Source organism: Diabrotica virgifera, chromosome 4, assembly GCF_917563875.1.
Source record: "Diabrotica virgifera virgifera chromosome 4, PGI_DIABVI_V3a".
NCBI classification, from domain to species: Eukaryota; Metazoa; Arthropoda; class Insecta; order Coleoptera; family Chrysomelidae; genus Diabrotica; species Diabrotica virgifera.
Window position 1 is genome coordinate 202,483,246 of NC_065446.1, and position 24,991 is coordinate 202,508,236.

Consider the following 24,991-nt stretch of genomic DNA (forward strand, 5'->3'; position numbering starts at 1 on the left):
AAGTTATGTAGCACAGTACCATTTTATTGTTTGTACTCTTTCTGCAGTTGTGTAAACAGTCGGCATATTGGATTTTTCCTCACACCTAGCTACCACTGAAAAGACATCAATGAGCGTTCTTACTTGAAACAGTATACTTGAATCGGAAAAATCGGCTTTATCGTTCGGTGTAACATTATGATGGATGTTCATGCACAATGTGAAGAGGAGCCTAGGGAGAAATATGATTGTGATCTTTGACTATTAAGTGAAAAAATCATGCTGTAGTATCTTTGTTTGATATCTTCCTAGTTTGGTATTACCAACCATCAGATTTTTCAGAATCTGTATATGATATTGATGTTAAGGACACATTTATGCAGAGCCGGATTTAAGGTAGTGGGGACACCTGGGCAGAATTGGTGTGAGGCCCTACATCCTGCTATTAAAAAAATCGTTATTATAACTATGGTATTTACGCAGTCTACTACAGGGTTTTCTTTTTTAGAAATTAAAAAAACAACTATTCTAACTGGGAAATAAGCCGCAATTTAACTTGAAAAATTATTTTTTTCTTTTCTTATTGGCTTTAGATTGCTCGATCCATTCAGCTACGATAAAATGATTTTATTGACATTTCGACTTCCACTTCGGACGTCGTTATCAAAGTAAAAACTATTAATGTAGGTACTTTTACTTATATAAAATTAATATTCTGTATTTTAATAATGACGTCCGAAGTGGAAGCAAAAACGTTAGTAAATTCATTTTTCAAGTTAAATTGTTGCTTATTTCCCAGTTAGAAAGGAAATTACATAAATGCCACAAACAAATAGCTTCAGAACAATAATAAAAAATGTTGATCTAATTTTATCAATATATTTTTAAATAATAAAAAATACAAGGGCTTTATTTTGTTACAGTAAAACATTAAAAATGAACATAGTTAAGATGCATGGTTAAAGTCACGGTACTTATCGAGATTTTTTAACTGAAAATTCCTTGATTATGTCGGACATGTCTAAATATCATAAAACATTGTGTTCAATAATCATTATTATAGAGAGATGATTTAAACGTTGTTGGCTCATCATAGACTGAGGTCGGTTTTTAATTAACTTAAGATTTGAGAATGATCTCTCTCCACTGCAGTTAGTTATCATCAGAACTAAATATAAACGAAGTGTCACCTCAACGTATGGAAACGCACGATTCACATTATTTTCTTTTGTCAGTCGGTATATTTGAAGCTCTTTACTTACCTATTATAGAACCAACGTCCTCTTCAAATGAATTGAAAAATTCTACAAGTTATACCAGTTCGACACCTAAGGTGTTTTCACCGGTAAGTTTCAGTGAGTGAGCTTCAATTTCATTGGAAGTTAAATTTTCCAAATGATGTAAAAATCCAAAATTGGAATGAGTGGATTCATATGCAGAAACCTCTGACTTAAAGACGAAATGAAGTGATTTATAAGAGCGATAAAATTTAGAGTCCTAAATTTCTCTGATTTTGTCATTTCAGTCTCTAGAGATGTTCCATAATCCAGTGGAGTTAGTCGAATATTCCTTAAAAGAACATAAATTCGTTAAGTGATCTACATAAGTGCCGCCACTCCTGAATTAAGGTCAATATTTGGATATTGGAGAATACGTATTGTGCTGTTTGTGCAGCAGATTTTATTTTCTTTTTCAGACGATATTATTCCAAAATATTGCAAATACGTGTTCCTATTTCTTGTAAACACATTCAATTATACAAACCATTTGCATTGTTACGAGCTTTAAATTGTTCCACATCGTCTTCTAAAATTTTGGATTATGCTCTTTTAATCTGATTATAACGTATAACTCGTACTTCTGCGGCATCACTTCTAGTTGACCATCTAGTAGTATTTACTTCTTTAGGAACAATAATATTTCTGCCACGGTCGGCGTTGCTATCGCTTAAAGACGCAGCTTTTAAATATTCGATTAAAAAGTTGTATCTATATGTAGAGGTAATGAACAATACATATATGTAGTTCATATTGTGCTTCTAAGAAATCAAAGAATGCTATGGCAGCAGGACAACACTGTTGCAGCTTTTGCAACTAAATTATTTAGAGAGGGGTGGCACAAGGAATTCACAACGCCAAAATATTATGTTATCTAATTTCAGCCTTAACACCATAATATTTCCCTCTCATAACTGACGCGTTGTCGTAGGACTGTCCCATGCAGTCTTTCAAAACGATATCATCTTCTTGAAAGAGAAGAATTAGAGAATTAAATATATATTCTGCTTTATGATCGTGATTTCGTAAAAATTCATTTTCAACAGGAGAGAAACCTTCCATGTAACGAAATATCAGAGTTAATTGATTGCCAAAAATTATTCTATGTGAATAATGTGCAGCTTTTTTAAGTTTCGGGCTTTGTGGGGGCCCCGGAATGTGGGGGCCCCGGGCAGCTGCCCAGTCTGCCGCCCCTTAAATCCAGCCCTGCATTTATGATGTCATTGACGGTGTACGTTATTACAATTTTATTCAAAAAAACCTGATCTGAAACTGATTTTTTTTTCATATTTAATTGGGACCGATTGGTCGACTGATAAACTGCACACCTCGTTGCCATTTTGACTTTAAAATTAAATCCGTCGATACAATAAATTTGAGTTTAAGGGGACCTATTTATCATTAGCTCAAAAACAGCGTGTCTACCATTTCCAATTACGTCTTAAGACATTTAACACTTAAATCGTTAAATCGCAAAAGACAAATTAAGTAGGTGCTAATGAAGAACGTGTAGTCATGGTATTAGTTCAAATGGCGCGTTAATACGTATTCGTCCCGCTCATTTGTCACCAGAATCACCCACCATTCCATTATTAGAGTAAACGAATCTTTAAATACCTACATGATGCGAAACGCTGTTAAGAGGCGAAGGTAGTTAGTCCAGGGAAATAAGGTTTTTCTCGCGACACTGACCCCTTCAGGCAAATGACAATTGAGGGGATTAGATGCTAAGGGGTACAAGTGACAAAATGGTTTAATTGAGAAAAACGAAGTAAAAGTTAAATTTACATAGAAAACTCTACAGCGAATTAATCACTTATGGACTAATTTTAATTTAATTGTATACCTTTTATTTATCTAATTGTAAAAGATTTTGTAAAGTTAGTATTTATTTTCATTCAAAATATTTGAAACTTGGAAAAATGTTCGCACTTGTACGTCTCAGCTTCAAATTTTGCACTTGTTTCTCTTTGCCACTTAAGTACCTTACGAATTTCTTAAATTCTTAAACTAAAATAAAAGAGAAGTTACGTAAAAATTAAACGTTTTTATTTTAAAAAAATTACTTGGTATATTTTGTGTTATTTTTTCACTCATTTTGGACAGTTTTTTAAGAGCACGCTTTACAAAGATGCTAAATGATTCACTAAATATAATATCCAACACCTTACAGGCAAAGGGATACAAATGTAGTTACACCGGTTTGCCACCAACTCTTTTCGAATATTTTGTAAGTAGTCAAACTAGCAGAGGATCCAGGATGATCCTAACCAGGATGATCCTAAGGGGGGTTCAACTACTTGATAGTCTCTGGGGAATATGGAATAGTAATAGTCCGTTCTTTAACGGTAAAATATTGCAAAACCTCTAAATTTTAAAGAACCGCTTGGATTGACATGAAATTTGGCATACACATAGCTAACAAGTCAAAGAAAAAAATTGATATTGTGCCGATATGTGCTTTTGCCCTGGGGGTGGTTTTTCACCCCCTCTTGGGAGTGAAAAAATATTCGTCCAAAGAAAGTCAGGAAATGGATAAACTGGCTAATTTTAAGTAACTTTTGTTCTATAGAGTTTTTTCACTAAGTTAATACTTTTCGAGTTATCTGGCAGTGAATATGTTCATTTTTTCAACAAAATAACCACCCTTTTAGACAATTTCACGCAAATAACTCAAATAGTATGTATTTTGCCGAAAAAACATTCTTAGCAAAAATATAGCTTGTAAAAAATTTAAAAAAATGGTGTATATATTATCACGTCCCTACACTTAGCAGAAATAGAGTTATAGCTAATGAAAAATAGGTTCATATTCGTCAAATTCCAAATGGAATACTTTAACGTGAAATAACCAAAAATGAAGCACATTTCGAGGAAAACTCATTAAAACTTCTTTAAAGTGTTTAAAAAAAGCTTCATTTTTGTTTTATAAAAAAAATTTCTAGCATCAAAATTAAACAAGTTACGCTCAAAATAAAGTTAGTCCCTTTTGGTTTTGGTAAAAAAATCGAGAAAATCACCCCCTAATTAGTATCTTAAATGAACTTAATAATTACGACTTCACAAGTTTCTTGCCTCGTGTATATATTGTTTATATGATCTGTAAGTTTCATCGGTTCAAAGTCTATATTATTGAAAGGGCTGTAGTTAAAATGGGTTGAACGGGTCACTGATCACGAATGTATGCAAATTTAGAAACACCAAATCTTAATCAATTTTTGTCTAACAGAAAAACAAAAATATACATGATATTCAGAAAAGCAAATCTGACTTATTTTGTTTTTCGAGATTTTTGTTATCTCTAACAATTTTTAAGTTATTTTGAAAAAAAGAATATTTTTCAAAATTTAAATTTTTAAAAATTTTACTTTGAAACAAATTTTTTTCAAAAATCAGCACTTTGAATCGATCAAACTTACAGATCATATAAACATAACATAAGTAAAATAATTTGTGGAGCGGTAACGATTAATTTAATTTAAGTTGCTAATTCCCGGTCTTCCCGATTTTTTTTTTCGAAAACAAAAGGGCCAACTTTCTTTTGAGCGTAACTTGCTTAAATTTAATTCTAGAAACTTTTTGTAAAAACAGAAATAAAGCTTTTTTAAACACTTTAAAAAAATTATAAAAGGTTTTCCACAAAAAGTGCTTAATTTTTTGGATATTTCACGTCGAAATATTCTATTTGAAATTTGGTGAATATGAATCTATTTTTCATTGGCCATAACTCTGGTTCTGTGAGATCCAGAGACCTAACGCGTACACCATTTTTTAAAATTTTTTATGGGCTATATTTTTGCTAAGAACGTTTTTTTCGACAAAGTACTTACTTTTTGAGTTATTTGCGAAAAACCGTCTAAAAATGTGGTTATTTTGTTGAAAAATGAATATATTCACTTGCAAATAACTCGAAAAGTGTTGACTTGGCGAAAAAGCTCTATAGGACAAAAGTTACTTAAAATTAGTCAGTTTACCCATTTCCGGACTTAGTTTGGACATATATTTTTCACCCCCAAGAGGGGGTGAAAGTCACCCCCAGGACAAAAGCACACATAGGCACAATATCACTTTTTTTCTTTGACATATAAGCTATATGTATGCCAAATTTCATGACAATCCAAGCGGTTCTTTAAAATTTAGAGCAAAAACCGTGAAAGAATGGACTATAATGATGTTAAGCGTATAGAGCTCAAAGTACATCCAAATAGGGGTGGGGAGTTTACAACCCCCAAAACCCCCCTCTGGTTACGCCTATGCAAACTAGAATTTGTGATATATCGCCACCAGTAGTTTAATTCAACTGTATCTCTTTGTCACTACATTTTTACTACTATCTAGTATTATTTTATGCGCTTAACTCATTTTTCAATATTTTGTCACTTGTACCCTTTAGCATCTGGTCCCCTAAATTGTTTTGAGTAGTATCGACTTCCATAACACGAACCTATACGCTTCCTGCTTCTTCTTCTCCATGTGCCTATCCGTGACGAATGTTGGCAATTATCATGGCAATCTTCACTTTATCTGTAGCAACGCGGAAAAGGTGCACATATGTTGTTTTCAGGTTGTTGTTATCAGGTTTTGAGGTTCTCTAACCAGGATGATCTTCTTCTTTCTGGTCCTCGCATTCCAAATATTTTTCCTTGCGGGATGGCTTGTAGGAGGGCATATTTGGATTCATTTCGCATAATGTGTCCAAAGTAATCCAACTATCGAGATTTGATGGTAATTAGTACTTCTCGGTTCTTCCCCATTCTTCTTAGGATCTCCTCATTTGTGAACCGATCAGTCCATGGGATTTAAAGAATTCTCTGATATAGCCACGTCTGAAGTGCTTCCAATTTTCGGTATACATCTTCGTTCAAGGTCCATGATTCAATACCATAAAAAGGACAGAGACGACGTAGCTTCTAAGCATTCTTACTTTTATACCAAGAGAAAGGTTGTGGCTCTTGAAAAAGACCCTCATACGGTTGAAGGTTGATCTAGCCTTTCTTATGCGCGCTCTTGTTTCTTGGTTGTTAGTCCATTCTTCATTTATTATGGTGACGAGGTAGTTGTAGTGCCTCACTGTTTCTACAGGGGTTTGGTTGATGTAGAGTTGATTACGTTTCCCGCGGTCGATTTTTACTTTGAAATAACTCACTTGTTCTAGAAGACAATCGTCAATTATTTCGTAATATTGTGAGTAGATACGGCTTAGAATTTTACTTGTAGTTGATTAAGAGCACACAGTAGCGATTAACAGCTAGCAACAAACGCGGTCAAAGATTGTCAAAAGTGAGGCAACAATGCGTCGGTAATTCGACACTGACAGTGACGTTTATACTATCAAAAACAATAATTTTCATACACATGGGCGCGAAATGTTGCCAAGTCAGTGACGTTCGATTTCTTGTTATAAAAAAATCGATTTTTAGTATTTCCAATGTGACACAAAATCTAGGCACGGGATAAAAAAGTTTATTTGAGGAAAGTGTATTTTTTTGTCTTTATTAATGGCGGTACAGGCTCCTTTTTTCAATATTTTATTTAGTTATAGAGTAATTTCCACATACTAACATATTTCTGAAATTGAGCCCTGTACCGCCATTATTTATTATATTAAGAAGTAACTACAGTCCGTACATTATAAATACCGTTTCACATCATCCGCATCATAGCACGTGACGTCACGTGATACTAACACGAAATATTTAAGTGGTAGGTCTGCTATTTTTAAGAATCGTTTAAAAAATTTATTCGGGATAAACAACTTCAATAACTTTAAAACTATGTGACTGATATATGACTGATCTTGACGCGCAAAATTTCGGGCCACTGCTTTTTAAATTTAATACATTAACTTTTTTCGAAAATCCCGGAAAACCCCGGGAAATTTTGCGCCTGCTCTCTTAAAAAATATTAAAATTTGTATTTTACCGAACCCGAAAATTCGGATTTATTCTAAGAAAAACATAAAGATAGAAACATTTAAGAAACGCCGTTTTGAAGGTTTCTTCCTCTACAGTTTGTTTCAAATGCTTCACGTTTAGCTGATAGACGCAAAAATCATAAATTTACCATTTTTGACCTTAACTGTAATGCATATTCGTAATGTACGCAAAAAGTGCATACGAATTAAAAAAGAAACATCGAAATCCATAAACAAGAGTCAGAGATACAATAATTAATAGTTAAAATCTAAAAAATCGATTGCAGGATACTCGATGGCATAGTGCACAATTGTGGTAAGTGCAAAAACTAACATTTTACAGTACATCCATTTGAAAGTTATAGGTATGTAACCACAAGTGGAGTTTCTTATATTATACATACCCCATTTGACAGGTATATACTACAAGCTTCTAAATGAAATTAAATAACAAATATCAAGGAACAACTGTTTAATTCGCAAAAAGAATGAATACAAATATTTATTCATCATCAGAAGTATCATAATATTAGAACAGTGAAGAAAAACCATTTGTGGTAAGGGCACATACAACATTTGGCTTATTTAATTTTTCTTATATTTAGCAGTTACCACATTATGTCAACTTGTATTTCTTACACGTTTCATTATTTGCTTACCACATTTGTGCACAATAAACTTTGGGTCAACATAATGCACTCTGTGTACTTATCAATTTTCTAAAAAAGTTGTACTTACCACATTTGTGCACTATACCATCTACATACAGGTTTTTGTTATAGGGTTGTAGGCGTCCATGATACAACTCAAAACAATTCTCGTTTCCTTGAGGAGTCAGTATCACGAGAAAATAGCTATTTGTATAAAAAGGGACGAAAGTGCTACTTTTCTTCCTGCGAATGAAGTTTACTGCCCGATGCGTAGCGGAGGGCAGTAATCATTCAAGGGAGGAAAAGGCACTTTACTCCCATGTTATACATATAGTTTCTCCACCTTCCTCACGTAACAAGTCATTTTTTCATTTTTACTTACTTTATTTATGTAACTAACCAACAAAATTTATTAGAACTAAAACTAACAAGTAGGTACAATATAACTGTCAACTGTCAAATATAAGTCAAATTGTTAATGTAAACATTGTTAAATCAAAATAACAATTTACTGTTTTTTACCATTCTGCAAAATACAGGGTGGTTTATAAATAAACCTTAAAATGTGTAGATACTTACGCATTAGAAAATAGATATTGTACAGGGCGTTAATATGTTATATTTCATGAATGAAATACAATGACGTCATTTTTACTTTTCCTTCCTAGGGAGAAAAAGTACAACTTTGCTCCCTACAGTCAGGTCCGGAAAAATATACTTTCGGTAGAGGTAGGTGGAAAACCTTATTTCCCTGGACTAATACCTAGATGATACCAAACGCTGTTAAGAAGCGAGGTAGTAAATTTTAGACAGTTATTTGTGTCTCTAATCCAGCCTTCTATTCTTTAAATGGCCAATAAAATTATTTTACGGATAACTATGTTAATGACCCTCATTCTCTCTTAAAAACATTTAAAGGCAAGTCGTTACGTTTTACTTAATTATAGGAATTTAACTTGGATTAATAATAATTATCTTTGTGGTTCAGAAAATGCTATATTTTGTAATGATATTTCTTTATTGTAGTATCGTATTATCGTGTTATTATTATTTTCGGCAGCGGTCGAGAAAACTATACTTTCTGTATGATTTAATAAATCGAAAGTTCCACTGTACACAAAAAATCATACAGAAATAAATTTAATTTCAAATTAAAATTGTGGTATATTTCCAACTTAAACAGTAAAACTTATTGCAAAAAACTCCGTTGGATACAAAAGAAAAAATTAAGATGAGGAAAGAATAAAAAAGAAATAGATAACTTATACTTATACTTAAGTCACAATAAAGATGCACTAGAAATAAACAAACCAAGACACGTTGAATGTTACGAGAAGCACTCTCAAATCATTATTTACAATGTATATACAGTCGGAAAAATGAAAGAATACCCATGAACGAACATATAAAACACGCTGTATTTTCCTGTCACCGTGTCACAAAGAAAATTGTCCAGTGCAAGTACATGTAACAATAATTATTACATGTACTTGCCCTGGCCAATTTTTTGTGTGACACGGTGACAGGAAAATACAGCGTGTTTTATATGTTCGTTCATGGGTATTCTTTAATTTTTTCTACTATATCTACATTGTAATTCCCAAATCAGGATTGGGGAAAAATGTTTACGATAAACTATATAACAAACCTATTATTAAATCTTATGATACTATCACAGCGGTTCAATATCACAGCAAAAGACACTGGTTTACAGTTTATCCCAAACCCTTTTTTCAGTGTGTCATTAATTTTGACGTCATATAAGATTATAAGAATGTCGCGAATCACTGCATGAAATTTTTGTTACATAACCGTTGTCAGAATAGTTATATTTATGTTTACATGTAATGTTTTTTTGTATATAAATATCAATATTTATGTAAATATTTGTCAGAATATTAATATTTATATTATTTTAAGGAAAAAATAAATAAATATAGAATACAATTTCACTATACAATGTCCGAATATACAAATGACAGTATATATTTTTATTTACGTCATTGACAAACTTCTAACCTAGAATAACAATTGTCATTTTATCCGGTATCATTGTGAAAGTACTGTTCGATAGATTACTTTTGTTTCAAAGTATCTTTATTCGCATCATGGATTGGTTATCTATTTAGAGTATTGTGATTGTCAATCAATTATACATATATAAGTATAACTCGCTTTAATATGAAAATACGCTTCAACGAATATATAATTTTCGAAGTTCTCTCTATAATAATCACGGTCGTACATTTTTTTTATGTCACTTTAAGCTTAATGCGTTAGAGCTAATTCGACAAACTATGACGCATTGAATGAAGGTATGGGGATAAAATGTATGTGACGCTCCTCATCGTCTATCGACCGCCGAATATTCCGGCCTATTTTTATATTCACACACAACTTTTTTGTCTACCTAAGGATTTTATTAGCTTGTTTGATTTACCAGCTTGGCCGAATGTACTAGTAAATTATTTTAAAGTTAGTCAAAGTTTTCATCCTAATAAAAGTATTTAAAAATATATAAATATAAAGATATTTAATTAAAAAATTTATTTTATTTTAAAGTTGTTCATTTGATATTATTATATTCTGGAGAATTCTTTTGTATTAGAGAAGTATTCATTTTAGTATTTTAAGGAAGCAAAAATGTATGTTTGGGACAGTCTTATAAAGCCGCGGTCCTTGTTATAACGAATAAATAAATTAGATACTTATTGTCGTAATAGACTAAGTTTTAAGCATTTATTGTTTTTGCTAAAGTTAGTGCTGTAAATAAAATAATATGAAGTAAGTCTTTTTATTTAAATTAATATCAGTATTTTTATTCAAAAATCAATAAAGTCAATTCAAAATAAATATTAGCGCCTAAAAAGCGAAATTAGAAAAGTCAATTATGCGTAACATATATAAAGTTTATGGTAACATTACGTATTATAATATATTGTATGTCCCTAATAAACAAGAATCTACAGGTCGAGCAAGTCTTGTAAATTTCACGATTGCGAGCCACGTTTCACGCAACCGTGTTTGCGTACTTGTGTTTCGAGTTGCGTGGTCGTGCGAAGTTATATTTACCAATTCGCGCAATCGTACTTGAGACGCTGTGTCAGGTGAGGTGTTTGAAAATTTGTGTAACTTGATTGCTTGATTCTGTGGTGTGAAGGTGGTTAAACTTTTGTTTTATTTTTTTTTGTTTTGTTTGTTTTTGTTGTTGCGAATATATCGCAGAAAGTTTTTAGATGAAGTAATTGTATGATGAAGATAACACAGAAAATACAAGAGGGCAGCATACTTTGCAAAACAATTGTTACAATTTGAAATCAACAATTTGTTAAGTTGTTGTCTTGCAGGTAAAAAAAGTGACTTTTTAAAAAAATTATATCTTGGAAACTAAAAATTATTTTTATTTATAATTGAAACATGTAAAAGTATAGTACTCTCAAAAAAATTTCAGCCAAAAATATTCATTTTTGTAGAGTTGACTGCAATTTTTCGACAACAGCCCTTTTTTGCAGTGAGCAGCATAACAAGTCCAGTCTCATCTGAAATCAAAGTTTCTTATAGTTTATACCTCTGGCTAGTGAATGAACAAAGGATTTTTTATTAGATGAGGTCATTTTTGTTTTATAAAAAAAATTACTTTAAAAATGAGAAAAATTGGGGTCAAAAATGTGTTTAAACTTATGTAAAATCTTCAAATTTCATTTTTTTTTAATTCCTTCGTTCATATTCTAGCCAGAGGTATAAACTACAAGAAACTTTTTGATTTCAGATGAGACTAGTTATGCTGCCAAGGCAAATAAACTTAAACTCTACAAAAATGAATATTTTTGGCTGAAACTTTTTTTGAGACTACCTTAAGTACTATACTTTTACATGTTCCAATTATAAATAAAAATAAGTTTTAGTTTTCGAGATATAATTTTTTTAAAAAGTCACTTTTTTTACCCACAAGACCTATGTAACCCCTTAAAAAAATGTTTGGAAGAATATGTTTGATGGCCAAGATGCATACATATATTTAGAAGGAAAGTTCCTGATTTCTGTAGTATAATACATAACACCGAAGAGGAAGTAGCCCTAAGCGCCGGACTCCACTTGCGATTTGTAGTTGTGAAGATTGAACACATTCTTTCAAATAGAAGTCAATCCATGATTATTTAGTCACAAATGGATTGACTTGTATTTGAAACAATGTGTTCAATCTTCCTGATTACAAATCGCAAGTGGAGTGCGGCGGTAATAACACCAAAATATTCCATATAGGTCCATAGAAGGTACACACATTGAAAAATTTCTGGAATATCCCCGAAAACATGTTCCCTGAACATCCCAGGAAAATCCTGTGTCAGCATTTTAAACATTACCTGAATGTCTTATTGGAACATTCCATGAATGTCCACGAATGTTCTCTGGACATTCAAAATATATTTTGTAGACATTCCCTGGATATACCAGAAATACAGTGATGAGCTCTCTAATAACCGGCAAAATAGCACAAAAGATGTATTAAGTAGTGAGACAAAAAGACATGAAACTAGTTTATTGTATTTTTTTATAAATTTTTTGTATTTTGACAACGACACCCGACTTGGGCGTCGAAACGTTAATAAAATCATTTTTAGGTAAAATTGTGGCTTATTTCCCATTTGAATATACTTGATTATGAAACTAGTTGAGCTGGGAAATTTAGCGATATTAACTTATACATTTAGATTGTATTGATTGTGTACCACCTTCAGACGAGTTTGGAAACTACCACTGTCACAGTGACTGTTTTAGTTGACAGTTGACATACTCCTCCGATATGTGTAAAGGTGGGATCAATATAACGTAAATTTAAAGGTTAATTTCGCTAAATTTCCCAGCTCGACTAGTTTCATTTCTTTTTATCTCACAACTAAATATGTTGCCCATATTTTGCCGGTTATTAGGGCACTTATCACTGTACATCCTTGCTGATGTGACAATACCTCCTATCTGTTTTTTCATGAGTTTTGTATGAGAGATGGAAAAACATGTTTTAAGGTCACCTCCTGTGTTCATATGTAAGTTTTGACTTGTTTTGTAGTTCATAGATAGTTTAATTTACTACAAAACAAGTCAAAAAATATCATATGAAAACAGGAGGTGACCCTAAGACAAGTTTTTAGTCTCTCTTACAAAACTCATGAAAAAACAGATAGGATGTATTATTACATCACTGATGATATGTGGCGATACCAAATAATACATCCTTGATAAATATAAACATTTTTATTGAACAAAATCTTTTCATACATTTTTTTAATGCAATTTACTGATATTCCTAAATATTTCAAAAAAATGTGTCACATTTGCTTTGTAAACCTTTCTTTTGCCTTTCGTAGCCACATATTCCGTTTCCTTCCTGGTTTTTTGTAGACCACTTCTCTCAGCTGATTCTAAAAAAAATGAAATAAATGGTAATTTTTCTATCCTTTACAATTAACAATCAGAAGAAATATTGTTTACAGATAATGATATGCATAATAATAATAGGTTTGTTCTAGCATCAGTTTGAAACCATCAGCGAATAGTGGACCAGCGCGAGTAGAGGGGATCGCACTGGTGACTGTATTAGGTGCGTTCGCGGGCACAGTTGACAAATTGTCGCCGACAATTTCCAACCTCACTTAATATAAATAATACCGTTAATAGATAAATATACAAGGTATATTTACTTTTAATTAATATTAATAACTAATTATTAAATTATACTAGGCAAATATATCTTGTATATTTATCTATTAACGATATTATTTATATCATTTTAAAGTGCGCATGCGTTTTGCTGCTAATTTGTCGCCGACTAGTCGCCGACAGGCTCCCGCGAACGCACTTATTATGTTCTTTTACTGACCAACTGTTTGCTGATGGTTTTTGACTAGTTTGACTGTTTGCTAGAACAAACCTAATAATAATAAATATTTTGTATTTTGACAATGACATCTGATGTGGAAGTCAAAACATTAATAAAATTATTTTTTCAAGTTAACTTGCACATGCGCGTCTTAAAATTGTACTTTTAATACTTATATCATAAATAACTATTAAAACTATCTTAAGAGGAAACAGTATCAATCAACAGGTAGCGAAAATGTGTTCCAAGATTGCGGCTGTAATTTTGAATATTTTTCAAGATATTTGGCACACATATTCGTAATATAATAAAGAATGGCGGTATAGAGCCAATTTGAAAAATATATTATTATGTGGAAATTACTCTGTAATTAAATACAATATAAAAAAAACGAGCTTGTACCGCCATTAAGAAGAACAAAAAAATACACTTTCTTCAAATACAACTTTTTTATCCGATTTTGTGTTATTTTGGAACTACTAAAATTTTTTATTTCATTAGTAGTTCCAAAATAACACAAAATCGGATAAAAAAGTTGTATTTGAAGAAAGTGTATTTTTTTGTTCTTCTTAATGGCGGTACAGGCTCGTTTTTTAAATATTGTATAATTACAGAGTAATTTCCACATATTAATATATTTTTCAAATTGGGCTCTGTACCGCCATTCTTTATTATTTTACGAATACGTGTGCCAAATGCCTCGAAAAAATATTCAAAATTACAGTGACAATCTTGGAACACGTTTTGGCTACCTGTTTATCGCTACTGTATTACCTTAAAACATTGTAATTTGCTAAACCAGTATATTTTACTCTACTACTACTCTACTAGCTACCTCATTTTCCACTGTTTCTAAAGACTTGTTTACATGGGTAGAGTTTTGAGGAGAGTAGAGTAGCGGTAGTACTCTACAAAAAATGGCTTGATACCATTCACATGAGGAGAGTACAAGTATAGTACTGATGCTAGTATAGTGAAACCGATTTTTGTATTTTTAAACACTCTTGATTATAAGTGCACCTTAAATTCTTAATTTTTTGCTTAAGCTCGTTTACTCCAAAGCCCCCTTTGCCATTCTTTCGACGATTTCATCCTCCGCAGCTTGCTGCAAACTTTTATTTCTGTAGTATACACTACCTAAATTCCATAAACACTGGTATTCGCCGTATTATAGCTCTACAAGTTTTAAAGTTTCATCTTCGGTGAACTTCATTTTCACTATTTACACAAAACACAATTCCAGCCAGAATGACAGCGCCCCCATGTACTCTCCTACCTACTCTATTCTGGCATAATTGAGCGTGTTCCATGGGTAGAGTGTGCAGCCGAGTAGACATTTTGGCAGTAGTGGTGGTCATAGAGTAGTTACTTTGCCATATGTTGCTAGTCACTCTACTTTAACTCCAACTATACACTCTACCAGCTATTCTACTGTGCTGAGCATTTTTACAGGTAGAGTTACTCTACTCTATCAAGTACTTGCATCATTACTCTACCTGTGTAAACAAGTCTTAAATCTACTGAATGAAAATCTACTTAATCTTAATCTACTCTTAATGAAAAATGTCTAAAATCATTTACCCACCTAGTATTATTGTAGAATTTAAGACAGTCCAGTGCCTTATAAATAATTTCAATATGAATATTTTTTTCTTTAATTCTCCTTTGATACCACTCCATTTTAGATTTTGGGGAACTAATTTCATTGTGTTTATAGCCCATATTTATTGAAGGAACCCAATCTGGAGATTGTTATTATCGATTAAGTCGGCTGGTTTTCCTACAAGATTAAAATGTTAACATCTTCAAAAATCGTTACTGTTGTAATTGTAACTTACCAGATATAAAATGATTACAGCAGACAGGACAGGAAAATTTTCATTTCGCTAGTAAAACCTGTACATTGTATTGCATTTAACCATTGTTGTCTCTCAGATACCTTATTTAGTTCAGTTTAAAAGTGAACTTTATCTTGACTTTATCACAATTACTTTGCATTTCACACTTCAAAACACAACACCAATGAAGCATATTATCTTTCTAAATTAATACTTCCAGAGAAAATGTTAAATTAATCTTTGTACAACACAAAATTACAAAGAAATACAACTAAAATTATCTAAAACTCATTAAGAACAGACAGAATAAGATTTATCTTTTACACCCAGTAGCCATATTGACATATTGATTTAATTTTGACAGCAAGTTGGAACGGATTTAAATTTGGTAAATATAACTCCGCACGACCACGCAACTCGAAACACAAATACGCAAACACGGTTGCGTGAAGCGTGGCTCGCAATCGTGAAATTTACGAGACTTGCTCGACCTGTAGATTCTTGTCCCTAATAACCCCTGCAGTTGAAGCGAAAATAAAAATATAGGAAGGACCAGATAGCTCTTATTATTTTCACCATTTTACAAGAATGAGTAAACTCAAGTAAACCAGTGTATATTATCTTGCAAAATAAATTTTGCATTACGACTACCACCTGATGCCGGGAAATATCAACCAAATTATAATTTCATTGCATGCTGTTTTTGGATTATGAATTCTTTTCCAGTCCATTCTTTGTGAATTATTATTTCATAACAGCTCATATACGAGTAATTTTCTGTAAGCAGAACCTCCACAGTAGGTGTGTCGTTGAAAAAACAAATTTTTATAATGGATTTTGGTTTGTTTGGTGTAGAGATGGGATTTTTTTACAAAGTGAAAAATAAAGCTTAGAATGTTACATGAATGTAGTTGAGTAATAATAAAACAAGTAATTGGACTTCGTAAGTCCTATGTTTTCACCCAAAGTAATCAAAAGTAGAACTGGAAGTCGATATTTGAACTCTTCTTGTAACCTTGCGTCGATTGATATACGATTTTACTAATTTTGAGTCATTTTTACTAAACTTTGGGTTATCATTGTTTAGACATGACTTCAAATCCGGAACTAAAGATTCAAACTCAACTTTTCAATACGATTCGATTGATGTGTTAGGTACATGTACTATTTCTGCGACTCTAATGGCACTTCTGGTTAGAACTTTTTAACCGGAAATGATATAAAAACCAAAATTTTACATTTGTTCTCATCTTGCTAAGACACGTCAAATAATATATCGTTTATACTATTTCGGTGACTTTAAAACAGTACTTACGGTTGCAACTCTAAACCCGGAAGTCCGATGTCAAATTTCTCATCTTTAATACCATCGTTTGGTTATAAGCTTTCCTTCGACACCTCATTTGTCATTCCATCTGTATTAATAACGGAGGAGTTGTATTCGTGGACGGACAGACAGACGGACACACATTCATGACACCGGAAGTATATATTTGTTTTTTGTCTTGCGAAGGCGCGTCGAATAATATTTGTACTATTCCGGTGATTTTAAAACAGTTCTTTTGGCTGCATTTCTAAAAGTGGAAGTACTAGGTCAAATTTCTCACATTTAGTACCATCCCTGGATTATAAACTTTCATTCGACACCTCATTTGTCATTCTACCTGGTATAATGACGGAGGAGTTATACTAGTGGTTGGACGGACAGACGGACAGACAGCCTAGGTCAAATTTCTCACCGTTAGTGATATCCTTAGACAAGGATGTTGGATATCTCCGACCCTGTTAAAAATCTACGTTGCAGCAGCACTTAAAGGTTGGAAGAGGAAAGTAAATGGAATGGGCATCGAGCTAAACAATACATGCCTCTACACGCTCCAGTTCGCGGACGACCAGGTCGTAATAGCAAACGACAGGGAAGACATAGAATACATGATGCGTAAGTTGGTCGAGGAATATTCAAGATGGGCATTGGACGTCAATATAGATAAAACAAAGTACTTATGTGTTGGTTCAGAAGAGAGCGATATTCATCTTACTATGGAAAATAATCAAAAAATTAAAGCCTGCCAAGATTATAAATATCTAGGAGTAACATTTGATAAAACTGGAACTGATGACAAAGAAATTACGTCCAGAATTATACAAGCAAAAAGAGCAATCCGATGTCTCAATAATATTCTTTGGAGTACTCGAATATCGAATAAGAGAAAATTTAATATCTACGAAACTATGATTAAGAGTAGTTTATTATATGATGCTGAAACTTGGGGGCTTACAGAAAAAAACAAAAACAAAATTGAAGTAGTGGAAATGGATGCAATCAGAAGGTCATTACGTATATCCAGAAGAGAACATATCAGAAATGAAGACATTAAAAATCGAATGGGAATAGAAGGAACAATAATGAAAGATATAGAGAGAAGACAACTGATCTGGTATGGACACGTAAACAGAATGAATGACGAGAGACTTCCAAAACAATGTCTGGAATGGCAACCTCCTGAACATCGGAAGCGAGGGAGACCGAAAGTTAATTGGACCACCGGCATCCGGAAAGCGATTAGCGCGCGAGACCTCAGGGATGACCTGTGGCAAAATAGGAAGGAATGGAATTTGGGAATTGGACAACGCCGCAAGACGTTCTAAACCGACCATATATACAGTGCTAGTCAAAAGTCCGTACCCCCCCTCGTATCTTTTGAAGGGTTATACCTATAATAGTGAAATTTGGAGGAAGGAAATAAACGGACGTAAGCTTCTTAACTAGTCATGACAGGTGACATAATAGTGACAGATGACGTTACAGAGCCACTGTGACCGATAATTTTAAATGGGACCTTATGGCAAGTGATACCTCGTTTGAAAGGTATTGAAAATACCTATTCAGTCATACTAATTTTGTTTGAGTTTAAGCTAATTTTGATGAATAAATGAAATAAATATAAAATCGTAGTTTCGCATATAATTAATAAAAATTCAAAATTCCGCCTATGATTACTTGTCAAACAGGTTGACGTTGACGTAAAAACTACTAGAGAATTAAAAAACGTCAACTTTTTTCACAAGAAATCCATAGGCGGACATTTGAATTTTTATTAATTAAATTCGAAACTACAATATTATATTTATTTAATTTATTAACCAAAATCAAAATCAACCTAAACCCAAAAAAAATTAGTATAACTGAATAGATATTTTAAATACCTTTCAAACGAGGTATCACTTGCCGTAAGGTCCTATTTAAAATTATCGGTCACAGTGGCAATGTGTAACGTCATCTGTCACTATTACGTCACGTGTCATAACTAGTTAAGAAGCTTACGTTCGTTTTATTTCCTCCTTCCAAATTTCACTATTATAGGTATAACCGTTCAAAAGATACGAGGGGGGGTACGGACTTTTGACTAGCACTGTATATATACAGTGAGCACGTAAAGGTTGGAATAAATTCATTTTCTCGAGAACGGGCAAATTTGGAAAAAAATCTCGAAACAGGTCGATTTTTATTTTTAAATTACGACTTTTTGACATATATATCATACTAGTGACGTCATCCATTTGGGCGTGATGACGCCATCGATAATTTTTTTAAATGAGAATACGGGTCATGTGATAGCTCATTTAAAAGGTAATTCAATTCTCTATTCCGTAGTATAAACATTAACATTATTATTTATACAGGGTGTCGAAAAAATTTTTTTTAATTAGATTTATTGACATAAAAAGAAGAATATGTGTAATTTATTTAATTCAAAATACATTTTACTGCTCTCAGAAAAAAAAAATGTTTATTTGGAAAAAAAGTATTGCTTTTTGCTTAAATTAAATGCTCAAATTGTCAAGAGGCAGGTGGGTGGCTGTTTTAATATTAAATTTGCAAAGAATAATATTTTTTATTTGTCAAATAAACATTTTTTCCTGTTTTCTGATAGCAGTAAAATGTATTTTGAATTAAATAAATTACACAGATTCTTCTTTTTGTGCCAATAAATTTAATTCAAAAAAATTTTTTTTGTACACCCTGTATAAATAATTATGTTAATGTTTATATTACTGAATAGAGAATTAAATTGCCTTTCAAATGAGCTATGACACGACCCCTATTCTTATTTAAAAAAATCATCGATGACGTCATCATGCCCAAATGGGTGACGTCACTAGCATGATATATATGCCAAAAAGTCGTATTTTAAAAATAAAAATCGACCTGTCTCGGAATTTTTTTCCAAAATTGTCCATTCTCGAGAAAATGAATTTATTCCAACCTTTACGTGCTCACTGTATAGTGATATCCTTGGATTATAAGCTTCTATTTGACACCTCATTTCTCATTCTACCTGGTATATTGACGGAGGAATTGTGTTCATGGAGAGACAGACGGATGGAAGGACAGACAGACGGACGGATAGACATACGGACGGACGGACGGACAGACGGACGTGAATAATTCAAAGTTTTCACATTTTTTCAAAATTTGGTGAAAACAATAAAATGGGCTAGGTTATAATAATACCGTGAACTGCTACGCCAACATTAGGACATAATATGGCACCCAAAGGAGAAGTAACTAATTAAATGAGAAGTCCCAGATCCGTAGATCTAAAACCTCTCTTGAAACCATTTTTTGGGTAGATCAGTACCTGCCTTTCATGATATATATATCAAGCAGACGACAAATAAAGGAGGTGAATGGGACTCTACAATATGAAGTCACATTCCGTCTATTCGTCGAGCAAAAAATGCCAACGAAAATTGGTGCCATCTACTCACAATTGAGAAAATGAATGTGTCTGAATCTTGTGTTTTATTTGGGTTCAGAGATGATCAATTATCTTCTTACGTACGTTTCAGTCTCCCCAGACCTCATCAGAGGGGCTACATAATCAGCTCTGAATCAAAATGAGACATAAGCTGTCTTTCCATTTTATCTTTTTACTCATATTGTGAGGACACGAAACCAACTTTCGTTGAAATTTTTTCCTAGATGAATGGACTGCATATTGTAGAGACCCTTTTGTTTCCGTTATTAATCGTCTTCTTGCCTTATATACTGTAATAGGCAGATATTAAGGATGTATCCAGAAATTGGTTCCACGAGAGGTTTTCGATTTACGTATTTGGGACTTCTCTCATTCCGTTATTAGATGTCGCGACAGCGTCCGATACGCGAATTATTTTTATAATTCGGTTTAAATATACAGCTTGTATTCATCTCGATTAAGATCTGATTACATAGCCTCTCTGATGAGGTCTGGGGAGACTGAAACTTACGTAATGGGATGATTGATCATCTCTGAACCGAAATAAAATATAAGGCGTCATTTCAAGTAATCTTTTTCTCATAGGCACCTTCCAGTGCGTCATAGTTTTTCGATTTCTTTCTAGCGCATTAAATTGTATGTGACAGAAAAAAGGCACGTCTGCGATTACAGATATTTATAACATTTATTCTAGTTGTCGATAGATGGCGCTATAATCGAAAAAATGTACGAATTATATGTATAATTATATTTACGAATATAATCTGTACAATTAAAATTTATAAGAATTACAAATCAAAGAAAATACCATTTTATAAATGAAATAAACACAATTAATTTGTTTTTATGCCAAATTGCAAATAAAATTTGACAACTGCCAGATTTAACTAAAATGCCATGTTAGAATAAATGTTATAAATGTGTATTATCACGGACTTACCTTTTTTTCTATCATTTGTGACGCACTGAAAAATGCCTATGAAAAGGACCATAACTAATTGTTTATACAAATAAAAATTTGTGATATTTGTTAAGTTTACTTGCAAATAATTATTACAGCAAAATATTTGATTGAACGGTGCTGTAGTATATTATAAGTGTCATAGAGAATTGAAGAAGAAAAATTAATAATGTTAATTGTCAATAAAAAAGGTTTAAGTTGTAATTTTCGTGCTAGTTAGAAATATGAGTATATAAATAGATATTTACCTTACGATAGCGGAAAGTGGTGTTTTCCAGGGTGAGCCGCATGCGAGCCCTGGAAGCTTGGGGAGACCTGAAAAACACTAATTTTCGGTCGCGTGACGTACAATATTTTTTTAAGACCGACACTTTGATGTAAATTAAATTCTTTATTTTATTTTACTTTATAAATAAAATTATTACTACATTACTTTACATACTTTATATAATAAAATTATTACTTGAAACAAAAACTAAAACTAGATACTGAATACTTTAATATATCGTAAATCGCATTCTTTGCTGCTCAAAAATTTCTTCTGGAATTTCATTTTCTGTTCCGGACACTTCAAAATCTGAATCTATTTTTTTTAATTTGCGAGCTGACCAAATAGGTTGACAGCCAACAAATTAAAAATCAACTGGCACTTGTCATTTCATAATAAATGCCAACGTTGTTGTCATTGTAACGGAATCAAGGCAGTAGTCTGTGTTATGAAATAGCCAATGGAAAATAAAATATAGGGAACGGAAATAATATATTATACAACAAGTGAGAAAAAAGACATATTTCTCACGAGCGCAGAAGTTTGTTGCAAACCAAGCGAGGGAGAAATATGTCATCTTCTCATGTGTTGTACACTGTACTTTTTCTATGGATGCGGTTTTGTCAAGAGATGAAACTTCAAAATTAAATAATTTAGGTGCATAAATTAAAATAAAATACATATACATGTAGCTATTTAATATTCTTAAAATACGTATATGTTATTTATTAAAAATTTTAAAAACTGTTATTTTTTAACAGTTTTGAAAGGTAATTTCTGGTAAGATTTGCTTCAACACATTTTGTTTGACAACATTTTGTGTTTGTATTATGCATGTTACCATACAAACGGCTATCATATGTATGGAAAACCGGCGGAGAACCAGTGAGAAAAATTATTTCTCACTGCAATGGCCGACTTTTCTCACTGCGTGAGAAATGTCTCGTTTTGAATGTATGTAAGGAGTGAGAGAAGTCTCACATTTTATAGCATCCATAGAAAAAAGCTTTTGCCGGTCCCTAACGTTCACTTTCCGCACTTCGCCGGCAAAACGGTATTTTCTGGACAAAAAATTATCCAGAATGTGTACATTTTCTGGTCGGTCTTAAAAAACTAATTTTTATATACTGGTATTGTTTTTATATCTGCATCATACCCTGCCCAAATAATTAACGTATGTAAAATAAAATTAATGAATTCCTAACACTCGCTTGTGACACGTCTATTAAGCATTCTTAAAATTTGATCAATTTTATCTTACCATATTTTCTACATTCTGGCAAAATTGATTCGTTTGCAATATTAAGAGCCCTAATAACAAAGCACACGCAAACCAACTGCAATTTATGAATCAGCTTATGCTTTTAAAGTTATTATTTTAATAGTGACCTAAAAGGCAACCGTAGTAGTATTAAAGTACATAATGCATTTTTAGTACAGGATCAAAGTTTAGTTAAAAGCTTTGGCGATTATCATGCCATTTAACTAATGCAAATAATAACGTAACAACTGTTGTACTTTATTATTTTTAGTGGTCTTATTAAAATTTAAAATTGCACCGCAAAACAATAATTATAACTTTTTATGAAATTGCAGGGGAGCCGCCTACGCTAAAAATACAGTAATGAGGGCGCCAATAACCGGCAAAATAACTCAAAAGATGGACAACATAATACATTGTAAAGTAAAAAGAGATACAACTAGTAGAGGTGGAAATTATCGATATAAACGTATAAACTAACATTACATTACGTAGTTTCTCACCTTTAGACGCATCAAAAGAGTATGACAACTGGCACTGTGTCAGGAGAATTAAAAAAAAATACTTCTGTCACAGACGTGTACTGGTGGAAAACTATGTTATGTAATGTTAATTTATACGTTTATATTGATAATTCCCATCTCTACTAGTTTCATCTCTTTTTATTTCACAATGTATTATGTTTTCCATCATTTGCGTTATTTTTCCGGTTATTAGCACAGTTCTTAGACATTTTTACTACGGCTGCCTACACCGACTAACCAAAGAACAATAAGCTCGCGATTCCATCACGAGAGTACAGTAATTTGAATCTTCATAATATGATTAATCGATATTTTTATGTCTTTGATGTATGGAAAATAGTAAAGATGGTTATGAAATAAAGATGTTTAGTGGATTAATGCCCGGTTGCACCAACAGATCTTAAACTAAAGTCGAGAATATCATAAGAATTAATATAATATAAATATAATATATTACAATAATGCCCGGTTGCACCAACAGATCTTAAGCTTAAGTCGAGAATATCATAAGAATTAATATAATACAATTATAATATATTACAATAAAAATACCATAATATAATAATAGATATAATTGATAATAAGGTAAGAATCTAAAATTATGGTGCAACGTAAGTGATACTCAAGGAGGCCCTATCTATAAGTAGAGCTTAGCTAAGCTGGAGCTTAAGATCTGTTGGTGCAACCAGGCATTAGAATACCATAATATAATAATAGATATAATTGACAATAAGGTAAGAATCTAAAATTATGGTGCAAAGTAAGTGATACTCAAGGAGGCCCTATCTATAAGTAGAGCTTAGCTAAGCTGGAGCTTAAGATCTGTGGGTGCAACCAGGTATAAAATACCCAATTATGAAAAACTGTTGATATTTGGGTGGTTTGGTACTTAAAATTGATCAGGACCGATGTTTCACGTTTATACAACGGTTAAGCAAGATTTATGGAAATCTAGGACTTCAATCTTCATTCTACACTGAAAATTTGTCGCCTATACTGAATTTACATTGATACTGGATTAACTATTATTGAATGCATACCTTCCTTAGAAGTCAGCTAGGATTATGTGAATTAGAATTACTTGTATAATTTATTGTAAGAGTTTAAATAATAGGTAATATATTTGGCCACACTACTGACTGTATCTAGCATTCTAAAAGTTCATTAAAAGTATTATTACGTTAATAGGGCCTACATAATGAAATTTTAACGTTTTAACCTACCTTATAAATATATATATATATATATATATATATATATATATATATATATATATATATATATATATATATATATATATATATATATATATATATATATATATATTTCTTGAGAAAGTTGAGACTTCTGAGCTTCACCGATGAGGCATAAGGATGCTGAAATAGCTATATGGAGATGGTGGTCCAACTCTGAATCAAATATAAACAAAACCTGCCTTGATCTTTTTTATCTTTTTATATATATTTCTATTTAAGCTCCTACAATAGCTACGATAAATAGCTTCAGAACAACAATAGCTACGATGTACAACTATAATAATAAATAGCTTTTCATGGATATTTAACACAAAAATATAAAGTAAACAAGGATATATACAATACGATAAATAATACAGTCGAACCCGCTTATTGGAATAGCCTTCGTGCCAATCCAAAGTATTCCTATAACCGGGATATTC

General features: G+C 32.2%; 1 long non-coding RNA gene across 1 annotated transcript; it reads right to left on the reverse strand.

Moving 5' to 3' along the window:
• Nucleotides 1–13,058: 13,058 nt before the first annotated feature.
• LOC126883446 (uncharacterized) lies at nt 13,059–16,035 on the reverse strand. Its single transcript, XR_007697645.1, has 2 exons — nt 15,284–16,035; nt 13,059–13,240 (listed from the first exon to the last, which is right to left on the reverse strand). It is a non-coding gene; the product is annotated as an uncharacterized LOC126883446 (long non-coding RNA).
• Nucleotides 16,036–24,991: the final 8,956 nt, after the last annotated feature.